The 24,483-nt window shown below is 42.5% G+C and overlaps 2 long non-coding RNA genes across 5 annotated transcripts in view; both read left to right on the top strand.

Moving 5' to 3' along the window:
• Window positions 1–4,950, top strand: part of LOC109490404 — a 58,655-nt gene extending 53,705 nt beyond the window's left edge. For all 4 annotated transcript variants that reach the window (XR_004628914.1, XR_004628913.1, XR_002143730.2 and 1 more), the window contains one exon: window positions 4,530–4,950. This is a non-coding gene — a long non-coding RNA (uncharacterized LOC109490404). The remainder of the gene's footprint in view (window positions 1–4,529) is intronic.
• A 12,326-nt stretch (window positions 4,951–17,276) lies between these two features.
• LOC117804450 lies at window positions 17,277–21,101 on the top strand. Its single transcript, XR_004628911.1, has 4 exons — window positions 17,277–17,380; window positions 18,952–19,084; window positions 19,784–19,907; window positions 20,692–21,101. It is a non-coding gene; the product is annotated as an uncharacterized LOC117804450 (long non-coding RNA).
• Window positions 21,102–24,483: the final 3,382 nt, after the last annotated feature.

Genomic DNA, 24,483 nt, shown 5'->3' with positions numbered 1-24,483 from the left:
TCATCAGGAAACGATGGAAGGAAGACCTCTCTGGGGCCTGGGCTCATTTAGTACCATCAGCATCGTGCTCTCCAGCTTCCTTGCAAGGATATTTTCCACTGCAATAAAGCGTTGTGGATTAGGAAGACTCAGGGATGGCCTGACTTTCTGACTGTTTCATCTCCATCAATATGTCAATAATCAGTGGGGGAGCCCCCACTGTGGAACTTAACCCCTGGTCTTCGCACATACTCACTCTTCAGCTGAGTCCCTGATCACGCAGGTTGGGGGGTCCAGCTTTCACAGGTACCTCTTGTTAAGCTTGTGGCTATGTTTTAAAGTATGAGACAAGCTTGAACGGAGTGCTCTGGGGAGGGAGCAGGCTTCTCTGGGGTGGCGCTCAGTGACACTTGGGCGAGGGATCCGTCATTCTTACAAAGTTCTACTCTTGGGATTTCTGGGATTTCGCCATAGCCTGACCTGCCCCAAGTGCTGAGTGTCTCTTCTGATGGGGGACAGTTTTCTTTATTGGATGGGTGTCCTCAAATGTGGTTCACAGGTTTTCCCGGAGGATCTGCCTGCTGAATCATGACATATATGTGTCTTCTGGTTAAAGGAACCCCTTTAGGGAGGACGTGTTCTACAGAAGACTGCGCCCAGATGAACTTGAAAGAGGACTTGAGGTGGTTGTGTTCATTTTTCATATAAAAAGAAGTAACATTCCCTCATAATGATCAGCATACTGAAAACATGTCTTAAACCAAAATACATTGCTCTCAAGAGCTCCAACGTTGACAATCTTTCTTTATGTGGGGAATTGCAAACATAGAGTTTGTCAGTATTCTTGAATGTTAGCTTATGACTTTGAATTTAAGGTGCATTTGTAGGAGTTAAAGGGAATAACTTTTGTAACTACGACAGGAAATATAAAATATTCTTAAAGCACTTAGCATAGTAATCACATAATGAATGTTTGTTATTTTTGCTATTGATCTCTTGAAAGATAGAATTTTTGGAGAAATACAGTTGAATTCATTGCTTTTAGATATTGAAAGGATACATTTTGATACATTTTTGAATCACAGCGCCCTCGATGTTAAGAATTGACCAAAGCCAATGTGGAGGTTTCAAAAATCATGTTGTGAATCATTGACTCTTCTCCCATCAAGAAGTAGAGTTGAATTCCTTTTTTCTTGGATAGGGACAGGCCTTAGTGGCTTGCTTCTACTGAACAGAGTGCAGCAGAAGTGAAACTATGTGACTTTCCAGACCAGGTGGTATTAGGCAACACAACACATCTGGCTGTCTCTCCTACAGCGCTCTCTCCTGGAATCCAGCTGCCCTGCCGCAAGAAGTGCAAGCTGCGTGTCAGTATTTGGCCAACACGTGTGCTGTGCTGAAGTCCCAGCTAAATGCCAGTGTCAAGAGCTATGCGTGGGAGTAAGGAAGACTTTAGGATGACTCCAGCCTCAGCCACCATCCGACAGCAATCGCACTGCACCTGCACAGGACCCATTTCCCGAGTCCTGAAACTTCCAGAGAGGAGTTGCTCAGAACTGATTCGTGTTGTATATGCCACCAAGTTTGGAGTGGTGTTTAAACAACCAGGAGATAACCAGCACACATAATAGGAGCACCAGAATTAGAACCCAATCTTTTTGACTTTGTCCATTGCTTTTATGACTGCATTAAAATAATCTCTTGACTTTCATTTGGTTTAAATTAGAATTTACAACATGCTTATATTTTAGGTATACTGAAGGTCTTAGTTAATTTTTGGAAAATGAGATAGCTGGGAGGTTATCAGAGATTATTTATTTGAACCTCCTAATTATGCAGACATATAAATTAAGCCTCCGAGGGTTCATTATTTAGGACCATTGTAAGTGGTGAGATGCAACGCTTATTTAAAACTTGTTAAGTGTCTAAATGCTGCATGGTAGAGGGCAACGATACCAGTCACAGGCAATGGCTCCAGACCAAGTTGTCCCCACACACAATTGACCGACAGTGCGTGGTTAGTTATTATCAGGTTCGCTTGATCAAATAATTTGGGCTTCCGCTTGATTTTGGAAGGCCTGAACTACGCCTGAGGAATACATTTATTTTCTAGTATCCACTTCATTTTGTGCTTTGTCGACAGAATCAAAATACTCCCTTAAATGCCTCCAGAAGTGCACACACAAATAGTTATCCATTTGTATGCTTTTACATGATGCTTTGAAAGGTTTCTTCCTTTTCTCTTGGAAGCTATTGGAAGAAATGGATTAGAAAATTGAAAAATATAAAAGACAGAATCAAGGTGTGTGAATAGCTATGTGTTTACCAAAGAAGACAGTCTTCTGGGCTTCAGGGGAGGGATACACATCGCCACCATCGACCGCATAGTGGTCTCAGAGAATCCTGGGGGAAGAATGTAAGAAAGTGATGGGGAATTTCTATTTTTCGCTTCTGCCCACTCTGCATATATGTGCCTGAGGGATAGAAAGTGAATCTCAAGTTACCCAGATTTTTTTTTTTTTTTTTTTCTGCTGCTGCCAGTGCTCTTCAGCGGCTGAGGCTTTTCCAGTTCTCTGAGGCTGAGTGAAGGATGAGGCCTGGGGAGGCCCAGCGGTCGCACCGGCTGCACGTTTCATACATTAAACAAAAGCCCCCCTTTCTCCTCTACCAAGGACTCAGCCATCGGGGTGCAATTTTATTGGTGCTCCTTCCTTACATTTTTAAATCTTTTACACTTTCAAGTGTCATTTTAGTTGAATTGTTTTGGGCTTTTAAGTCCCGTTTGTTCTGATTTTGGGGTTGGGCTGTTGATGGATGGATTTGTGATTTTCACGGATTGTATGCACTTTCCCACCCGCTCTCGGGAAGGAAGCGTTTTCCCTGAGAAAGAGGATGTCATAACTTCTGGATTTGTCTGAGGTCTTGGCGTAGAGGAGGGCTTGGTGTTTTTCTTCTTTATTTTCTTGGTCATTGGCTCAGAACCTAGTAGACACGTCTCAGATTATGAAGGGAGTGAAACTAGCTACCTTTTCTCTGGTCCTATGATTCAGAGAGTTGACTCTTATGAGCAAAAGCCACTCTGGTGTCGGGAGACCAAGGTTCAATCTTACTTCCATCATTTAGGAGACTAACATGTATCATTTAACTTCCTGGAACCTCAGGGTCCTCTTGCATAAAATGGGAATAATAGCAATCACTTTATCAATTACTAAATTATAATTAGCAGTTTATCAATCCAGGATTTGGATTTTTTTTGCTTTGTTTCTTCATAACATAACTCAGGCCAAAATTTGAATTTAATGTACTGATATTCAAGTTGAGAAAGAGAAAATAGGATAATTCCATTGTCATTTTATATGTAAAATAAAGCTTCAAGTTTAAGAAATTTTCGCTCAAATGAAAACTGAAATTTTATCGGTCTGAATCTCTTCTGTGTTAAAAGTTGTGTTTCAAAAGTCTCTAAGTTTTCTCCTCCCTTCTCCCCACCCATGGATAATTTCCTGGGAGATGCAGTGCTTTAACCCATTCAGGATAAGTGGGTTTCAGATAAACTTGAAACACGTCCTTCTGACAGCAGTATCACTTTCATAGCAGGGGATGAAAGCACATTACTAATGCTATGCTCATTTTTTTTCAAAGAAATGACTCCCGCTGAGTTCTGCAAACACTATATTCCATGTAGAGAATGCAGCCAGAGTCTTGAGACTGAAGGTTTAGTGCCCCAAGTATGAGATGAACACATGTGGTTGTTAGGATTGGTGAAGCAAGGGATAAATAGTTGTTTTTTTTTTTTTACAAAAGGTTACAATCTTTTAAATCATGAAAATACAATCCGATTAAATTTATGGGTGAGAAATTAGAAGGCTTGACCTCTAGCATTACAGAAGGAAGACTAAAGTTTCTTTTTCTAGGTTACACTGAAGATCCAGGGAGGAAACGTTGTTCTAGAAAATCTAAGAAACAGAACAATGGAGTTGCCTAGAATGTGAAAATCTCCTGCTGTTAAGATTACACTTAAAAATCCTTAGGAAGGCAACTCATTGGAGGCTGCCATCTGTGCCGGGAAATCCACGGCAGCCAGTTTCTCTTCCAATATTGGAGCAGATGGCTCTTGCTTTCGTTGGGCACCAGGGGAAGATGTTGGCTTGCATTTGGGGGCAGCTGTGTGAAAAGCAGTTTCCTGTTAGTTAGCCTTACATTCACACTCATCGTGGTGAGGTGAGAGCTCATGGTGGGGAGACACATGGGAATCTCCTGAAGGGTAGCAGAGTCATGGCCCCATGTCACTTTCATTCACAGGAGTAGGGGTTAGAGAATTTTGTTTGGAATCAATTACATTCCATGTATAGTTATTTCTCTATCCCTCTGTCTCTCTGACTTTCCTTCTCTCTCTTTACCTGAGAGCATATATTTAAAGCATAGTAAGTTAAATGTGCATATAATGGAACTCCCTGAATATGCATTGAACTTCTGTCATGATTTTTGAACTCCTCTGTTTTCAGACTCAACATTTATTAATGTTTCTGATTGACTTCTTCTTTTATCCCCAGAGCTCAGAGTCACCGAAGCTGATAGAGGATGATGCAAGTTTGCTGAATGGCTGACGTATAGTCTCGGTTCTCTGAGACATCGATCCCTACTGGTGTCTGCTCAACTCCACAGGGGACCATGGAGCTTTCTTAGGTGGTTGAGGACTGTCTCTTTTGTTCAAAATGTTCAGGCTTTTACTCTGTCATAGTGAATAATTTATTTAATACAGTCAACTACAGCTGGGCGAAAAAAAAAATCATGTGCGTTTCATCAAAGCAGAGACAAACTTTCTATTCATTCTAGTAAAGATTTTTTAAATCAGTGCCAATGAAGAGAACTTGTGGTTTTTGGTTCAGAAACTGGACATCTGATGATGGAAGTTGAGCCTGTGAACTCTAAAGTTTTGAAGTAACACGGAGCAGAAGGATTTGTAGGCGCACTTGAAAAGCGTGNACAGAGCAGAAGGATTTGTAGACGCACTTGAAAAGCGTGCAGGACTTGCAGCCAACTGAATGTCACTCATGTGCCAGGCTTTGGGTGATGAGACTGATACTATAAGCCAGATCCTGTTATAAGAGCTTTTCCTATATTAGCTCCTCCTCAAGCTACCCCCAAATCCTATGAGGTAAGCCTACTGTGTTTCTCTCCATTTTAAAGTCACGGCAACAGAGGCATAGAGAAGTTAAACAACTTGCCCCAGTCCACCCAGCTAGGAAGTAGGAGGGCTGGGAGTCGAACCCATGCAGTCTGGCTCAGTGCCTGCGTATTGAACTGCTGCCTCCCTGACTCCCCTCTACTCTAGTACTCTACTCATCTAGTCCTCGTAAGAACTCTGTCACGCAGCCCATTACCCACACTTCACATGTGAGGTTATAAAACGAGCTCAAATTCACCTGCTTATAAGCTGACGATTCAGGCCTTGGGTCCAGGTTTCTCCAAAAAAGCAGAAAAAAATATCAGAATCCTGTTTTAAAGAGGCACCTGAATTTAAGCTGTGGTTATAATGGCTCATACAAGCTCTGGGACCTCATGTCAGGCCTTTATCCTTCTGGAAGCTCGGTTTCCTTATCCATAAAGTGGACATGATGATACAGGTCTGCCTGCCTCATGGGTCTGAGGACAGGAGCGGGTGAAGTAACAGAATAGGTGAAAACTTGTTTCTTTCCAGTGTTCTTGACATTGAACAAGCGAGCCTGTTTGGATCATTTCCCTCTTTCATTTTCTGAGAGACAATATAGTGAGCTGCAACCTGGAAGAGTTACTGTCCCTCCTGAGCATGGAAGTTACTTCCCAGGAGGGACTTGAGCGCTGAGGTACTTGGATCTTCCTCATCAGTCTGTGCGCTGGAGGGTTTTCTAATTTTCCTGAACTTGCTTGGGAGCCCAGGCTCAGGTAAACCTGGAGGAAGAGAGGAAGGCGCTTAAAATAAAAGCAGATATTTATTGCAAAAATTACAAAATACCTTGAGAAAGAAAGGTGTCTCCTCAGAGAAGCTACTCTGGTGGTTCCTCTTGATGAAGGGTTATTCCCATGACACACGTACAACTTTATCACCTGGGAGAGTAGACTACAGAAGGCCCAAGGATGTATTTGTGATGTCATGTAAGGTCTGATGTTACTTCAAAACTCATTAAAATGGACAAACATAAGATAAGATCCTCATGGTATGATTTTGGGAGACTCGGGTGGAGGCAAGTGAGGGCAAAAGTTGGACTATGATTTTGAAGAATGGGATTTATGAGAGAGAATCCAGTACCAGTGGAGGGAACTAAAATGGCAGGCTGGTTAGATGGGGAGGTAGGCTGGCTCCAGGCACTGGAAAGGGTCAATTCAATTGGAACTTACCCTCATCTCTCAATAACTCCTGGGACTCTGCTTTTACTAAATTCCTATTTCAATTATCTATTGCTTTGTGATTATTCTGGGATCTGGCTGGGTAGTTTTCTGCTGGGTTTGCCTGTGCTCATTCACATGGCTGTACTGAGCTACAAGGTTGACTTGGAGGTTGGGCTCAGCTGGGACAGCTGAAATGGTTGGACCTTTTTCACTCCATGGTCTTTTATTTTCAAGGAGGCTAAACTGTGCCATAACGGGGACAGTATTATAAGAGGACAAACCCCAAACTTAAAAGTTCCCTTCAAACCCCTATTTCTGTGATATTTGTTGATATCTTATTTCTGTCATGTTTGTTGATACCTTATTGGCCAAAGATAAACATGTAGTCAAGCTTGGAGTCCATACAAGGAGACTCAACAGAGACGTGGGTACTGGGAGGTCTGATTCATTGGGGAGATCAATTTGATAGTCTATGATAGTCTGCTCTCCAGGCTTTCCCATATTCAAACACACTCATCCCTTCTAAGACCCTCAGAGTCTCACCTAGTCCTTTGGGTGCAGCTCTTCTTCGTCTTGAGATCCATGAACTAAAAAGATGTTACCTGACCCCTACACCAAATACACAATGGTGAGACGGAGGACAGAGTCAAGATAACCAGAGTTGAAAACCTAATTCAAAAAGGACAGCTAGGTAGGATGTGAGGCTGATCTGGCTCTGACATTTGTCAACCTACCAATCACCAGGGTTGATCTGGCTGCTCTGGCTGGCAAGGTGGGTGTCCCCTTCCTCTCCTACGGTTCCTTCTGTGTCCCTCCCAAAACTGTGTGCTTGATGGAAGANCTCCTACGGCTCCTTCTGTGTCCCTCCCAAAACTGTGTGCTTGATGGAAGAGGATGACCTTCCCCAACAGAAGAGAGTTGTTCTTTGGTCAAGGTTGGATGTATATGAGTAGCTGTGTCCCCGTGCCAGACCCTCCAAACAAGCTCTCAAGGTCTGTTTGTAGGAGAATGTAGGGTGGTCAAGCTCCCAAGACTCCAAACACATCCAAATGAGGTACTGCACGTGGCGGTCTGCCCTTCTTAGAAAAACAAAGCAAAAGAAACAGAACAAAAAATAAAAAAGAGAGAAGTAGGAGGAGGCTCATAACAGTCGCTGGTCCTTAACAATTCTGAACTCCTGCCAGGCACACAGCACAGGAGCTCCTTATTCTAGGAAGGAAGGGAATATTCCCTGACTAGGGCTCAGTTCTTCTCCATGGGAGTGGCTCCCCAGTTCGTTGTTCTCTGTGGACCCTGCATCTGTCCGTTGGACTTGCCTTTTCTAAAAGAGATGGCCTGTGTTTGCAGCTAAGTAGCTTTCTCAAGTTGCTCCCTGCTTGTAGAATGTTGGGGGCCCAGAGCCTCTTTTCATTTTGAACTGTCTCTGCCCCTTTTAGCCCAAGCTGATACAAAGCTTTTACATTTGTCCACTCAGTGGGAATTCTATGAATCCGACTGGGTTCACCTCATGCCCCTTAAGTCACATCCATAATTCTTTTTGAGACAGGCCTCTCTCTATTTTGGGCTAAGTGTCAGGGTGCTGTAGAAGATAGCCTTTAAGATTTTTAGAAACTCTTTATTCTAGTTGAGAGGGTCTAACTAGGCACTCTGCTAAATCTTTCTGAGGTCTTTAACAAAAGGTCTTATAGATAAACTTTTGATTTGATCTCAACCCTGAGGTCATTTCTTCATTTTTGAATCTTTTACTGACTAAAGATAGTGAAAATGTTTTCCAACCCAGTACATCCTGGTTCTTCTATATTTCCTTGAAATTCTGCTTGCAGACTGAACGGTTCTGTCTGTAGCTAATCTCTTTCTTCCTTATAGAACACAGCCTGTTGGCCCTTTCAGTGCTCTGCCTGGAGATCACCTTAGTAAGACGTACAGGTCCATTTTCTCTTTTCCAAATTAATATAGGCAATAGTTTCGCAAGTTGATTTTTCTAAAACCAGAGCCACTAACTTTCTAGCCCCCAATGGCAGTTTCTTCACTGTGATAAACAGAATAATGACCCCGTTAAGATGTCCATTTTCTAATCCTCAAAAACTGAATGTTATTTTACATGACAAAAGGGATTTTGCAGATGTGATTAAGTTAAGAATTATGAGCTAGGGAAATTATCCAGATTATCTGGTGAGCCCAATGTAATCACAAGTGACTTTGTAAGGGGAAGGGAAGAAGGAAGCAGGTAAGCAGAGGAAAGGAGATGTGATAATGCAAGCNGGGGGGGGGGGGGGGGGGGGAGAGGGAGAGAGAGAGAGAGAGAGAGAGATTGTTTTAAAGACAATACCCTGATGGATTTGAAAATGGAAGACGAGGCCACAAGACAAGGAATGCAGACAAGAATGTTGGAATAAGCAAGACAATGTCTTCCCTGTAGCTTCCAGAAAAAAATGCAGCTCTGTCAACACCTTGCTTTAGTTTCCTAAGATGCTTTGGACTTCTGCTATTCAGAGCTGAAGATCATAAATCTGTGTTGCTCGAAGCCACTAAGGTGGTGTGTTACAGTAGGTGATTGGATCCAGCCCATGTAATGAGTTCAAGTAGACAGAAGTCTGAGTTGAGAGATTCCCAAGAGCATCCGGACTCAGAGAAATGCAAGTGGAATTGTATTTTCTTTTCTTATTTTAATTTTTTGAGCCCAAGCAGCAAGTTGGGGTTTCTGAGTTTTTATTAGAATGGGCATTTGGCAAAGACAGTGGTTTAGTATTCTATTAAAGCTTTTGTGAGCTACTGGTCATTCGTAGGATATTTTAAGCATTTTCTACACATGTTGGTCCCTATTCAATTCCTCTTTTCCACTAACAGAAAACAAAAGACTCAAAAAAGATACTATTTGGTAATAGTATCTCACAGAGAAAGTATTAAGAGAAAGTATTAAGATCTATGTAAGTTAGCTTAGCTAAAATTTGTATTATCTTAACCATGAAATTTTAATGAATCAATGAACAAACGAGATCGGTGTGATAGAGTCATAACCTGAAAATCTTTTGTCTGTCAGTTTCATGCTTGGGTGATTATTAATGATGGCCATTTAATGCATTCCTGTGGGAAGATACTGATTCATAGCAGGGAAGCGGCAACTCTCACTTAAGATCTAACTCTGGGTTTTCTGGAATATGAGCCGATCAAATCACTTGAGCACTAAATGTTTACTGGGGGCTGGACATCAGGGATACAGGTACATATAACCAGAACATCCCAGGGAAGAGTCACAGCTCTTCTGAAAACTGTAGTTTGATAAATGGACATCGGAGCAATTTATATGTGAGCTGCTCAAGAGTTCCTAATTTAATTTCTTATTTTAACTACTGTGAGAGTGCAGGGTGTCAAAGTGTCTTGGGAATATTAAAATGAAAATGAGAATTATAAGTAGAATTTCCATCTTTTCTTAGGATAGAAGAAAATGCCTATCATTCGTGAGTCTGAGATTTGTCTTTTATTAATTAATAAAGAGCTACTTCTTGAATGTTCCAAAGAGCATGTGTGCACACTGCTCTAGGGGACTGCGGTCAGTAGAGGTGAATTACTGGGCTGTGGGCAAGGGCATGGAGCAGCGAGGTGTTGGTAAATGTTTAACAACTGGCTTTCAGGAAGAAAAAAAAAAAAAAGAATCCCTGATTAGTAACATTTGCCATTCTCCGTGATGTCAAAACTCCTACTGGGACCAGTGTCAAGCTCCCTGAGTATCACTGAATACGGATTTGGGAAGAGATGTGCCCTGTTGGCTTTCATCAGCTGGTACAATGTGGCATCAACAGTCACATCACTGCAAAGGGATTTCAGGGACAGAAGCCACACAGAAGCTGCTTCCCCCTGGGGCTCTTCTAGACACCTGCATTTGGACTTTAAAACATTGTAAATACAAGGAAGGTGAGCAACATAAGGATGTATCTTCCATTATTTTCATTTCTGTTTTTTAGTTTCCAGACGAAAAATACTTTAAAATGCACTGATCACATGAACGACAGTGCTATTCATAGTCTTCTGGGTATGTCTTACATTAAACACCACAGAGCCCAAGTCCTGACCTGCCTCAAGTGTGGGGATGCCTAACCAAGCGGCCACAGCAAAAGGCAAATCCATCGAGGTGATTGGAACACTGCTGGATTTTTTTTTTTTAATTGAACCGTGATTCCAGTTTTAATTTTTCAGAGACATGTTATGTGGAAGATTAAAGGCCTTTTTTTTTTTTTTTCCCAGTGACTCATTTAAATCAATTATGAATAAGTCGACATCCCTGGGAAGCCGTTGAATATTTTATTATGTGTACTGATGGCACTTCTAATTGGAGATAGTTATACTTACCGACTCCAGCTCCCTCTTTCCCAGTTCAGGCTCCCAACCCCATCAATCTTAAGCTACTATATTAAAAATTATTCTAAAATTATTCAAAACAGAGTGGGAATAAGAGAACCATACGACATGATCTCATTGTTCTGAATTCCTTAAAGTGGATGCTGGAAGCTTCTGTTCTGACCTAGATTCATGATAGGTTGGAGTGGAGTTCATCTGAGGAGTCCCCCCTTGGGCTGTGCTTAGTAGGCTTGACTCAGCTGCTCTGTCTGGGGGAGCACACGCTCTGTGTGTTCCCCACAAAGCAACTATTCAATCATAGTTTGAGGATGACGATGGCGTCTGAGCTTCTGAGGGTACCTAGAATGACCCAGCTTCTGGAGGTTTATTGAGTCAAGTGTGTGGCATTGTGCTTTCCTTTACCACAGGCAACAGCATAGGCCTGCATCGTCTGTCATAATCTAGCATTGAAACTAGGGACTGGGATTGGAGGGATGATTAAGCCAACATGCCCACCAGGATGTTTAGAACAATGCATTAACAATGAGTGTTCAAGAATGCTCTTCTCAGCTGCTTATAATAGCTAAAAATTTGGACACAATGTAAATGTCCTCCAATAGGAAACTTAAAAAAAAAAAAATTATGGTTCAGTAATACAATGGGATTTTATGCAATCACTAAAAATATCAAGGTAGATGTATACGCATGTATTAGTTGGGGTTCCCTGGAATACTTTACTTAAGACATATATGATGAGATGGAGAGACAGAGAGAGAGATTATAAATTGTCGGTTTATAGGATTATGGAGGGTGAGAAATCCCATGATCTGCCATCTGAAAGCTGGAGGATTGGGAAAGCCAGTGGGAGAGCTCTGGCCAAAGACTGAAGGCCCGAGGACCAGGGGAGCCAGTGGTGTAAGTTCTAGTCCTAGTGCAGGAGAAAACCAACCTCCCAGCTCAAGCAGTCAGGCAGGGAGAGTGAATTCTTCCTTTCTCCACCTTTTGTTCTATTCAGGCCCTCAAAAGATAGGGGACTGGCCAATGCCCACCCACAGTGGGAAGGCAATCAGCTTTACTCAGTCTTCTGAGTCGGTGCTAATCTCATCTGGAAATGCCCTCTTAGACACGGCTAGAAATAACATTTAGCCAAATATCTGGGCCCTCTGTAGCCTAGTCAAGTGGACATATACAATTAAACATCACCATTTATTAGTCCCAAATGAATGAATAATGTACATAATTAAGTAAAGACCATTTACAGTATAGCTCATGTACATAAAAGATGCATATACATGTATAGGAATATAAATGATGAGAAAGATTTGGGGAGTTGGGGTTATGGATAATCTTTCTTGTATTTTGTCTCTCTACCTTTCTCCATGGAATGGACACCATACACTAATGAAATAATAGCAAAAGTTTAAAAATGAAAAAAAGAAAGTTCTTATAAAGTTTAGGAGAGATGTTGATGAGGCTCTGGCCATAGCTCTGTCTTTCTGGACTTATTCCAACTTCCCCCTTCCCTGTATGTCTCCCATTTCCCCCACCTTGAATTCTCCCTATGCGAATGCAACACCAACCCCACATGGAAGATTGAATGGTTTTACTTCATACACCTAAGGGTTTTCCTCGGGACCACACTGGGAAGGTGAAGACCAGGATACCAGAGTTTTTTCGTGATGGTCAGGGAGGCAGGCACTATTTTAAACATTCCAGCGGGGAAGGGAGCCGCTCTGGAATCCAGCGGCTGGCATGCAGGTGATGGACAATCCAAGCTGACATCGTCACTGACTCAGACACCCAGGCCTTGTTCTCAGTTTCTCTTGGCTTCTCTTCTATTCCTTCCATGATGCGCTCCTGCCAAGAGAGCCTGCGGAGCCTGGAGGAATCTTCAAGTATCAGTATGCAGCTGCCTCGCGGCTCAATCCTACTTAATGTCTATGTCAGCATCTCTCTCCCTTCCTAGGTCTCAGTCCTCAGAGCTGTGTTTTCAGCTTTCCTAAATGGAAGCACATCTCAAGAGGGGGATTAGCCAATTGGCTAAAGAACAAAGAATCAATTTAGTTTAAAATAGTTCCTTTAATGGTGGTATTTTGCATCCACAGTAACTTTCCAAGGCACTGTGTGCTTTTGTTTGAAATCCTCAGGGAGCCCAGAGTGGGTTGCCTTCCGCCATAAGGCAGGGAGGGGCTGCAGTGGACCTCCAGCTCGCTGTGGGAGTGGAAGGTGGGGCAGAGAAGGCTATCACTTTTAAACCATCAGAAATGTGATGGCAACTGCCTAGGGTGTTTCTTGGGTGTTTTATCCTTAATAAAAAAAAGGAAGAAAATTATCAAAACCTAGAGGGAGAGGACAGCTAAAGAATTTATAGCCTTGCCTATACACGCACTAATTGATTATGAGAAATGATCTAACAAGGTCCCCTGGCACTGAAATATAGCCTGAGCAACATAGGGACTTACAACTGATGTTTTAAAGTAAAAAGTCTCTCATTGCGTGGTTAGCCAAATAATTAGGTCATGTATCTCATTTGAAGTAGAAATCTGAATTTAGGCAACACTATCTAATAACTGAAATCAGGAATAAAGGCACGCTTTGAGATATATGAAGAAGGTACTGGTTAAATGTCCCAACAAAAATTTACCTTCCCCACAGGTTTAAATGACACATACAATTCTACCATTTTTGTTTTGCTCTTCAAGAGTTTAAAGTGTAAAGCAATCAATATGTTGATAAAGATGAAAAAAATACAAATTTCTGAGCAGCTACTAAGTGCCAAGCACCAGATATAAGTTATTTCTTTTCCAGGGCGCCTGGGTGGTGCAGTCCTTAGGCGTCTGCCTTTGGCTCAGGGCGTGATCCCGGCGTTTATGGGATCGAGCCCCACATCAGGCTCCTCCGCTGTGAGCCTTCTTCTTCCTCTCCCACTCCCCCTGCTTGTGTTCCCTCTCTCACTGGCTGTCTCTCCGTCAAATAAATAAATCTTTAAAAAAAAAGTTATTTCTTTTCCATACAATAATTGTGAAATGTAGACAAGATTATTCTTCCCACTTATTGGATTCAAAAACTGAGGCCGAGGAGTTTCATCTTACCCAAGACCTTCCAGCCAGGCAATAGTTGAGCCAAGTGTTGAATTTGCTTTAAAGGTGCCTGGCTTCTGATGAGCCACGTGACCTTCCAGATATGTAAACAGCATCCACATACAAAGAGAGAGTTGTGTTTTAGACACCCTAGAGTTGCGAGTGAAATTATCGAAGAAGGATTTGTTGGACTGCAAATGTCAGGTGCATGAAGTATGTAGGCTGAGACGAGGAACGGGTCAGGGTAATAGAGTCTATTGAGAACCCTGCCGAATGTTAAAGCATCTGACAACTTATGGAGAATGTCAAGGTTCGATGATGAACAGAAATGTTATTGTGAGAACCAAGACAAGGGGGTTAGTCATGAGTTCCTTGGAGGACGTGGAACAGCCAGACTATTTCTTCAGTGCCCAGCAGAGATTTTCTTGTATAGTCTCCATATTCTGTAAAAAGCTCTCAAATGAGGGAGTGGAGTACTTCAGGACACGGATGTTGAGGGCCCAGACTAAGGCTGGAATTACCAAAATATAGATTCCAGAGAAAACACAGCTGATCCCCAGAAAGAAGCTGATCCAAGAGGGAGAGGGCGTTGGGTTCAGTGAGCCCCTGAGTCCCTTCAACCTGTGCTATTTCTTGGCCTTTATTGTTTACTTGAGTCAATGACTCTAATGCCCTCCCCCAGCCTCCATGCTCTGCTTTTCCAAAAGAGCTGGTTAGTGGGGTGCCTGGGTGGCTCAGTCGTTAAGCGTCTGCCTTCAGCTCAGGGTGTGATCCCGGCCTTCTGGGATCGAGCCCCGCATCGGGCTCCCTGCTCCGCTGGGATCCTGCTTCTTCCTCTCCCACTCCCCCTGCTTGTCTCTCTCTCACTGGCTGTCTCTCTCACTGGCTCTCTCTGTGTCAAATAAATAAATAAAATTAAAAAAAAAAAAAAGCGCTGGTTAGAGCCAGGTACCTGTCTAGGCTCCCGGAGTAGCTCTTGACTAATACAAAAGGGCAAGAGCAAAGTTAGCTATTCAGTAAGAGAAAAGACAACTGGGACACAGGTGACTTTTTCTTTTTGTGTTTTTTTCCCAACCAAAAGAGAAACGGAAGAAGTCATAGAACTTTAGAGAGAAGGTAGGTGGCAGGCATCCCATGGGGGCTTCCTGCTAGAAGAGAAGAGACAAACACCCTTATCTTCACAAAATTTGAGGTGCGCATATACTCGTAGACCACGGAGTACCCAGAAGTTTGGGGGACGCACTCCAATGCAGTGCAGTGTTTAGGCAAATGTCTGCTCCGATGGGCTCTAATCCCTCAGGAGGGGGCCACAATTGCAGCCATGTACGTGTGTGTTTGTGTGTGTGCGTGAGTGTATGTGTGTGGGTGGGTGCATGCATGTGGTGGGGGAGGCACTGATTACAGGAAGCGACAGCTCTTGGGGGAACAGCCATGGTGACAAGGAGAGGTCTCAAGGCAGAGAGGAGCACCTGTGAAGGAGTAACTGCTGAAGCCTGGTGCAGCAAGAAGAATTCAGGATCCATCCCTTTCACTCAGTTAAGAAACTAAAGCTTTGGGGGCTGGGAAAACTGGGGGTCCATCAATTATGCTGATAGCAGTCTTATCAAACAGATTGGGTTCTGTGGCCATAAAAAGAAGGTTACATACATCTTTAGAATCTAAGGCTTAGATCGTCTTTTCGTCCAGGGAATAAATGTTACCTAAATGCCTAAGCTAAAACCCTGAAGCTGTAGTCAGGGCTTCTGCACGTTTGTGGGCACGTACACGTACGGATATGAGGGCTGTTATATATGTATATGGCATCTACATATCATGTATCTTGGCACCTACAAATATATACATGACTTGGTCCCAAACAGCTTCTTCTCCCCTCTGCGCAGACCATCATTTCATAAAGCTAAGGTTGGAGTGATCTGGGAAAGGCTGCGTTTTATGTATTTTTCAGAATAAAAATTTGCCCTCTTGGAGGCAGAGCCCCAGGGTCTTCTGAGGAGACTTCATTTTTAAACAACTGATTTTAGAATAAATGATTACGAAAGTAATGAATGTTCGTGTCAGGAAATCTGAAAAAAAGTGTATAAAGGCCAAATGAGAAAATGAAAATCACCTGCAAGGAGACCTTTCGGAGAGGAAAGGGATCCCTTTGCTATTTCAATATAAACTCCTTTGCATTCAATTCCATTGGAAAAGCATCCCCTGTGCCCTGCAGACCTGAGTGCAGGGCACTGCGGGGCGGGGTGGGGGTGCGCACTGGAGTAGCACCGGCCCTCTTCAAGGACCTGGTAATCAAGTAAAGGCTATAAGGACGCCGCTTTATGAAATGCTGAGCTGCCTCAATGACTGTATAATGAGGTTCCAGCCTAATCACACTTGTCATATTTGCCAAGCCACTGAGGGCTGTGGCGAAGAAAAGAGGCCTGTACAACTCCAATAACAGGCTAAATAGAATGTGAAAACAGCCTTTTATCTTTTGTTTCTATCATCAAGCTCCAAATGATGAAGTTCAGGAGCCAAGACAAGACTGCATTGCAGTAAACATCTCGTGGCAGAAGTGCACTAACTTGCCTTTGCGTTTGAGTGACGTGGGGAGGAGGCCATTGCCAGAAAGATCTGATGCAGATTGGGGCCGACTATTAACCAGCTGGGTGTACCCCACGTGTGGGTTGAAATCACCCTTACCAAATTGCCTGAGACAGGTTGTACAGAAGCTATCAGGGCTACTAGCTTCTGACTTGCCGCTGTTTTTTTCTAGTCATTTCTTATTATTGTCTTCGTGCACAAACACTTCTGTACAGATGACTGCATTTATTCTTTGGGTAATGCATATTCGGGAGGAACTTATATTTTCAGGGGACAGTTTGGGGGCACACAAGGTGGGGGTGGGCGGTGTGGAGACTACAAATGAGTTGAACAGTTATAGGTGTGCGCAAGGCAGCCATGTTTACAAATGATTCCCAGAAATCGGGTGGCATCTGTGCCTCCCGGAGGTTGTTTTACTGCCTCTGTAGGGGGATCTCTGCGTGGAAGTTGATGGGGCCATAGGTGAGACAGGTGCAGTGTAAATGTTGCCATGTGTGCTTCCCCTCAATGTCCCACAAACCCTTCATCAAGCTTGAGCAGAGCAGTCAGAGAAGGGAAAAAACACAACATGACACAACAAAACAAAACACTAGCACAGAGTCATGAAGAAAATACACAAGCTGGGGAGCAAAGAACTATACTGCTGGGTTTTGGGTCAGCTGTGTGTTTTAAATTAAAATCTGAAAATAAATTGCCATCACTTAGGAAGAACAAAGTAGCTCCTTCTGGGTTGTCCGCAGCTGCTTCGATGCTGATTTTCTTTTCTGCAGGCATTCTGGGGAAATAAGCATGGAATAAGCCCCACCGTTTAGAAGCTTCCTTTGGTACATGCCACCTTGTCTGAAGGGCATGGTCACTTCAGACGGCTTACTGGGGGGAGGGGATTTAAATATCTGGGCCTTTTACCTGTGTTTACTGTAGCCTTTTTGTCACGTGTAGGTCAAAGGCCAGGAACTTCAGGAGACCGAACGCGTCTTTCTCCTTTGAAGATTCAGGGTAAGAAGACTCCACAGCCGCCCACGTTCCTTTTGACCACAAGAGTAAGTTTGATCTGGTGGTGGTGGTCTGTGGCCTTGGTTCAAAAGAATCCACTCTGGAACTCTTATCTTATTCCAGCATCTCTTCCAGAATGAAATCCTCCTGACTTTTTAAAGATTTTGTCCCTGCCAGCTTCATTTGGGGTCATCGACTTTGAACTAAGTTGTGGTAGAGATATTTTTTTCACAGTCCTTGTTCTTTGTCTCTCCCCTCCATCTCATCCCTTTCCAATCTTGGCTCCTTCTGTATACACCCTCCTACTTGGTGCATCCCGGTTTTTGATGGCGTGCCATGAGAAGTCAGCAATTAGGAACGAGCAATGCTCCAGGAATCAGAACAGAAGAAATGGGTTCTAGTCACTAGTACGCTGCATCCTATCACCTTGGACAACCCCTTTAAGTTCAAAGCCTTTAAAAAAAAAGACAAACTTATTTGTAATATGGAGCTGATAATCTCCATCACAGGGATTGTGAAGATCAAATATGGTAATGAATTATTTAGAAACCTATGAAGACAGAAGTCTTCTGTGCAATTGAAGTACTATGTCTCGATTGCCTCTGCTTTGACCCAGTTTGGTGTTAGAAAGAATGGGGATTTTTCTTACAAACAGATCTGCACTGTTAGGGTTTTGGTTTCAGGTTTTGGGTTTGAGCTCAGTTAAAATGCAGGCTGTCATTCACCTCTAGACTCCAGATAATGCCCTTGGTTGTGTATTTCTGTGGTATCCTCCCATTTTCTCCCATTATTGGAGCCCAGTAAAAAGAAAGCTGCGGACTGAGGGCAATTTTTTATAGAGTGAGCTTCAGACAGCTCAAAATCAACAGTTTTCTTTGTTGAAGGCACCCAGGAAAGTAGAGCACAAAGAATCATAGGGTTTTACTATTGTTTTTTGAGGCCAATGGCAAACTTTACGGTATCCTCATAAAATGCATGGCTGAGTACAAGGGAAATTGTATTTCATTATAGTTTATCATTGTCTGATGGTGGATAACACTGCATTTTGTAACACTTGACATTTAGTATATCTGTGGTAGAAGGACTGAACTCTGTTTCTCTCCTCCTGGTAGCTTAGGATTTATAAGGCAGCTAGAGGACCTGAGGGTGGGATTGATGAAGGGGGTGAGACTATGTGAAGGTGGCTATGGCCTTTCAGAGACCCAAGGGATCCAGAAAAAAATTTTTTTAATGAATGCACTTGATATAAAGATGAGTAGTGGTAATACTGGTAAGACTAGTAACAGTATTAGTAATGATAATGCTAATAAAAACTAAAGCATACTTATGGTGCACTAAAAGAGCCCAGGCTTTGTACTTATCATTTTATGGGCATTATCTCATCTGAACCTCACCTCACATCCTCCCTGTGGGGCAGAAGAAGACTGGCCACTCATCAAACCTGTTTTTGCTTCTTCTTGGTCACACACGTGGGCTGCATTTCTCAGCTTCCCCTGCAGCTGGGTGTGGCCACGTGACTGAGTTCTAGCCAATGGGAAGTGATGTGTGGAAGCCCTACTGGAACTGATCTATACAACCAGCCATAATCTATTCTCCATGTTCTCTTTTCTTGCTTGAGGTCTGGATTTAGGGGACTTCTGACCTCAAGGGGATGGCAGAGACATAAGACTGAAGGAACCTGGGAACTTGAGTGACCACGTGGGGGAGAGCTGCCTGCCAACGGGGAACATTAGCTTCCTAAATTCAACCGTGTAAGTTAGAAATACGTTTCTATTATGTTATTGAAATATTGGTGTCTATTGGTTACAGCAGCTTTTTAGAATCTGTCCTTAGTCCCCCATCAGTATATACCTGGGAAAAGATATCCTATCAAATAGCACATTGCTCTTTACTTTCATGTATTGTTATTGAAAGAGTTTCATTTGCGAGGAAAAACTAAACCAACAGATCTTACATCTTCAATGCATATGGTGACTGAGAATCCCATGACGTCTTAGTCTGTTGGAGCTCAACAACATGTTTTACTACAACATACCTTCCACCTTTCGTTCTATCTTTCTCTTCTCCCTCCTTTCTTCTCTTCTGTCCTATTAAGTGTCTATGGTGTTTCACCTACCATGATGTGTGGGGATGCAGAAACTAAAATAAATTACTGTGGCGCCTACTCTTAAGGAACTCAGAGCCAAAGTGAGGGTCAAGATATACAAGTATGTATCTTGCTACATGCTATATGCGACAGTGAGGTAAGGACAGAACACCTGTACTGTGGGATCACAGAGGAGGGGTATGTGACCTGACCAGGGAGGAGTAAGAAAGGCTTAGAGAAGGTGAAGACTTACGGGGAGTTTTCTGGGATGTGGGACTTTCGGTGTAAACCTTAGAGATTTTCAGGCAACTCCAGATGAGTTAGTCATCCTCAGTGGAGGTATTGTCATTATCTCTTCTTAAAGGATGAATAGGAGTTCGAGGAGAGCATTCTAGATCAAAGGCGGCATGAGCAAAAGCAAGGAGGAGAGAAACGGCATGAGATGTTCTAGCGGAACTGGAAGCAATGCAGAGTCGCTGGAGGATACAGTAAGAGACAGCACTGGGGAAAATGAGGCAAAGGGTCAGGCAGCCTGGGAATGGTTTTGTAAATCATCTTATGGAGGATGGGAGCATTTTAAGCAATTAAGCAACTGATGGCAAACACTGAAAGCCCCAAGATAAGTAAAGACGTCAGTGCAGAAGTCCAAACTGAATCAGAGTAGAGAGGAGAGGCAATGTTGAGAAGTATTTAGAAGACAAAAAAATTCTACTACCTGGTAGTGATCTAATGGAGAGACCTAGAGAGAGAGCATAGCCCAGAGATGGTTTGCAGGCTTTTAGAATTTCCAAGTTACTAGAAATTCAGCAGAGAAGCTTCTTTTCTCCAAGTCTATGTGTTGAGCTGCCTGAGAGCCCATTGTCTCATGGCCACCCCTCTCCACACACCCACCCCCCCCGGGGTGGTGGAGAGAGCAGCTCACCCTTTGCTGTCTCTTTGGGGGGCCTTTCTACAGCTCCCCGCCCATGGTGCTCGTGCACAGTGACCACTGAGCTCACTTAGTGAAGGGGCTGCACAGCTACCTTGGAGAGATGGGCTAGTGCTAAGAAAGTGAAGAGCATAGTAAAAGAGAAATTGATATTTAGAGTAGAAATTTACAAGAGCTTGGCTTCAGGAAAAACAAACTATTTTGGCTCTTGCTTTATCCTCCCAAAGACTCCACTTGGAAAAGAAAATCCCCAGGACTTCTCCTCTTTTGACTCTGTTATATTCCCAATCACCAGCCACAGTAACATTTCCATCCATCACTTGGGAAAATTTTTCTCTTCTCAGGCTTCCAAGTGCCTGCCCTGGGGGCCTGATTCCCACCATCTTCTGCTGGGACAAGTAGAGAGCTTACTCTTCGCTGGGCTTCGGACAAGAAAAGAAAGCAGCCTTGGTCACCAGTTGCCTAACATCATCTTAAGGATTCCGGTGGTGGAGAAACGAAAAACTCTCTCCCCAAATTTCTGAGTTTTCCAGTATTTGATCAAAGAGCTATTGTAATCCATCACATTCTGTTTGGATAAAATAGCATATTTGCACAGGAAAGTACTGTTTTAAGATCTAGTTTGGTGCAGAAAAGAAAAATACTACCCAAGTGCAAAGAAAACTGAGTAGGAATCGCGAAAAGTTATGTGTCTTGTTACATGACCAAATGAGACAAGAAGCTTGTGTTGTTGGGGCATTATTTATTTGCTATGGCTGTGACTGGAGCCTGTCCTGATTTACTGTTGTATGTTCAATGGATCCAACTGAGTCTGGAAAATAAATGACAATATTCTGGATGAATTCAATCAGTTGTTTAATAAAAAAAATATTGAGTGCCTATTGTATTTATAAAAATAAGTTAAAAAGGAATCAGAGAAACAAGACAAATATCTTGTGGATACTGGCCTTGAGAAATACACATTGTAGTTGGGATTTTAAAGGAGGCAATGCATTTATCTAAAAGTTATTTCTCTTAATTTGTCTTTTATTTTAAAATAAATTTGAAGGGACAATTCACATGTTTTGTGGATGGTGGTTTTGCTATGTGACTACATTATACAATCATGGTGATCAGGAACTTTTAGGCATACCAAATACAGTGAGGAGATGGAGACAGAGAGAAAATGGGTGATTTACCCAAAATATGTATTAGAATAGAGGCCAGAACTTGTTTTGTGCAAATCTAGATTTTCCTCAAAGTCCAGTCACAGCAGGTAAACCCTGACTAGCATTGAAAGTGATCGGCCATCTGCTGGAGTGTGATAAAATGTTTGTAATGAAGAAGTGTGTATTACTATCATGTTTCTTGTATTGTTATTAGTCTTTTGCACAACCTTACAAGTGAAAACAAAAAATTATTTTTAATCAATTTCAGCTTATTTCTGACTTAACAGAAACACGTTTTTTAAAAATTTTTTTAAAAGATTTTATTTATTTATTTGACAGAGATAGACACAGCCAGTGAGAGAGGGAACACAAGCAGGGGGAGTGGGAGAGGAAGAAGCAGGCTCATAGCGGAGGAGCCTGACGTGGGGCTCAATCGCATAACATCGGGATCACGCCCTGAGCTGAAGGCAGACGCTTAACCGCTGTGCCACCCAGGCGCCCCAGAAACACATGTTTTAGTGTTCATAGCCATTGTGAGGTTATACCCTACTTTGGAGTACAAAACATCATCATCACCATCACCATCAAAAGAAACCCTACACTATCAGAACTGAAACAAAACAAAACAAAACAGAACAAAAACCAACCTGAGAGTAAATCGCTATGACTTTTGCCAGTTGTAGATTCTTCCTCTAGTTATATGTAATTTTGGTGGGAGTCATCACATTGACTTGTACCTAAATGCAAGTATAACAGTGGTTATATATTTGAAAGATGCAAATTAATCAGTAAGGCAAGTTTCAAATAGGAAATTTCTCTAAATGTGGTTGATTGCAAAGGTGTAAATTACTGATTTGAGGTCAGTGTAGATTGACTAGAAGAATAATGAGATCAGGGAGAAAATCAACGGAAGAAAATGCAGCAGGTGAATTAGTGGATACATTTGTTGGCCTAAGAGGGAACCTCGAAGCCCTTGAGATTCCCTCCTTGCACAGGAGAATGGTAACAGAGTCACACCCTAGGTGCCACCTGTTACAGGGATAGTGCCCCTCCCCACTTTCTAATCATCTCAAGCTTGATCTTTCTCTTTCTAAAGAGGTAGCAGTCCATGAAGAAGTGTGATTAGTGTCAAATCCATTTCAATCAGTTTTCAAGGCCGATTGTGCCTTGAAAAAATATTCTTTAGGTTTCAGTGATTTGCACAAAGTATGCAGTTAGATGAAAACTTAAACGGGTCGAGTGAATACAAACCTGAGTATTAAGCTATGGGGGGAGCTGGAAACCTCATGCTTTTACAGTAAAAAAGGACAAGATGGCTCAAAGAGTAGCAGGGCAATCAAATCCTACTATAGCATCAGCAAGACACTGTGGGGCATTTGGATTAATAGGGGTCACAGTCCACATAACTGAAAGGTCATGACACCCTGTAATATTCCTTCGTGGTTCTGTGCATAATATCCACCCCAGTCCGCATCATTATAACTATGTTTTCTCAATCATTCTTTTCCCTCTCCAGTATAACAGCTTCCTAAGATCCCAACCTCTCATTTTGCCTTTCTATAAATCCTGCCTCATAGCTACTGGGGTGATCTTTCTTAAAAATGGGCGTTTGAGCATGCCACGTTCCTAAACAGTGTGCTTCTGCTCCAAAGTCCCTGCGGTGGGGCAGGGAGTTCTTCACTAAATGATCCCTGTTTACTTTACCGGTCTCATTTTTTTTTACCATTTCTTTTCTCTCACACATGATCCGGCTCTTCCAATGACCGCTACATGTATCATAACATTTGTCAACGCTAGTCATTACAGTTGTCATTGTGTTCTTGTCCACCCAGAAAATTGCCCTCTTCTGGGAAGCTTTCCAATCAGAGGTGAACACATCTTCTCACAGGTCTTATCACACCGCATCTCTCTGGGTTGGGGATGGCCTCAACCCAGGAAGTTCATGGCCTCCTGCCCTGTGCTGGTGCTAATGAGCAGTCCAAAGAGACAAATTAGACATTGCAATGGTGTTGTGTAGTGACAGGTGGTATCTATCCTTGTGGTGAGTGTAGATAGCATACCATATAGAAAATGGTTGAATCACTAGGTCATACACCTGTAACTGATGTAATATCGTGTGTCAACTTCTGTTCAAATAAAAAAATTAAAGAAAAAACAAAACCCCCAAACCCCACAAAGGGACAAATTAGAAAAGTCACACCTCATGGGAACCAGAGCTTAAACTGTTTCACATGGAAAAATCTACCCGTTGCACCAGTAGGGACCGAGTAAGGACTTTCATCATCATCATCATCACGATAATCCTCACCACTTGCTTGCTAATGATGAGGCTCTGAGCTAAGTGTTTTTACAGGGACCATCTCCTTTAATCTTCACAATGCCATTATCTCGCTATCATTATTACCTCCATTTTATACATGATGGAAGTGGGGTTTAGAGAACTTAGATGACTTGTCCAAGGTTACATGGCTAGTAGGTAGGAAAGAAGAAGTTGACACCTTGTTGTCCAACCGTCCTTTTAATATGCAATGCAGCTTTTTATTTTGATTTATCTATAGGGAGGGAGGAACGAGTAGGTCGAGTTCCTTAAAAAGGTATCTATCTGCCTTTCCTATTTAAGTTTATAGATTATGTCTCTTTCACACTCGTATCCCCAGCACTTATCACTGTCCTTAGCCTATATGAGTCAACACTTAATTATGAATGAATACTGGCTAACATGGCCATTCTGCTGGTTAGAGTGGGTAGGGATTACAGATACATAGCACTGTTATTCTAAACATAAAAAGTTTTCTATCTTTAGACAAGAAACCTAGACGAAATGATATAGAGCCCAGAGGGCTTATTTATTTATTTGATCCTAATTTGGTTTTTGATTTCCTTTTTGTCTTGAGACTTGTCAGAAGAATCAACATCTGAACAAACCCAATGTTCACAGGTACCCTCAATATACACCAAGAACTTTTAGGAAATGATGATTTTTCTTTC

This window comes from Ailuropoda melanoleuca, chromosome 11 (assembly GCF_002007445.2).
Source record: "Ailuropoda melanoleuca isolate Jingjing chromosome 11, ASM200744v2, whole genome shotgun sequence".
Taxonomy (NCBI): Eukaryota; Metazoa; Chordata; class Mammalia; order Carnivora; family Ursidae; genus Ailuropoda; species Ailuropoda melanoleuca.
This window is presented reverse-complemented; position numbering and strand designations above follow the sequence as displayed.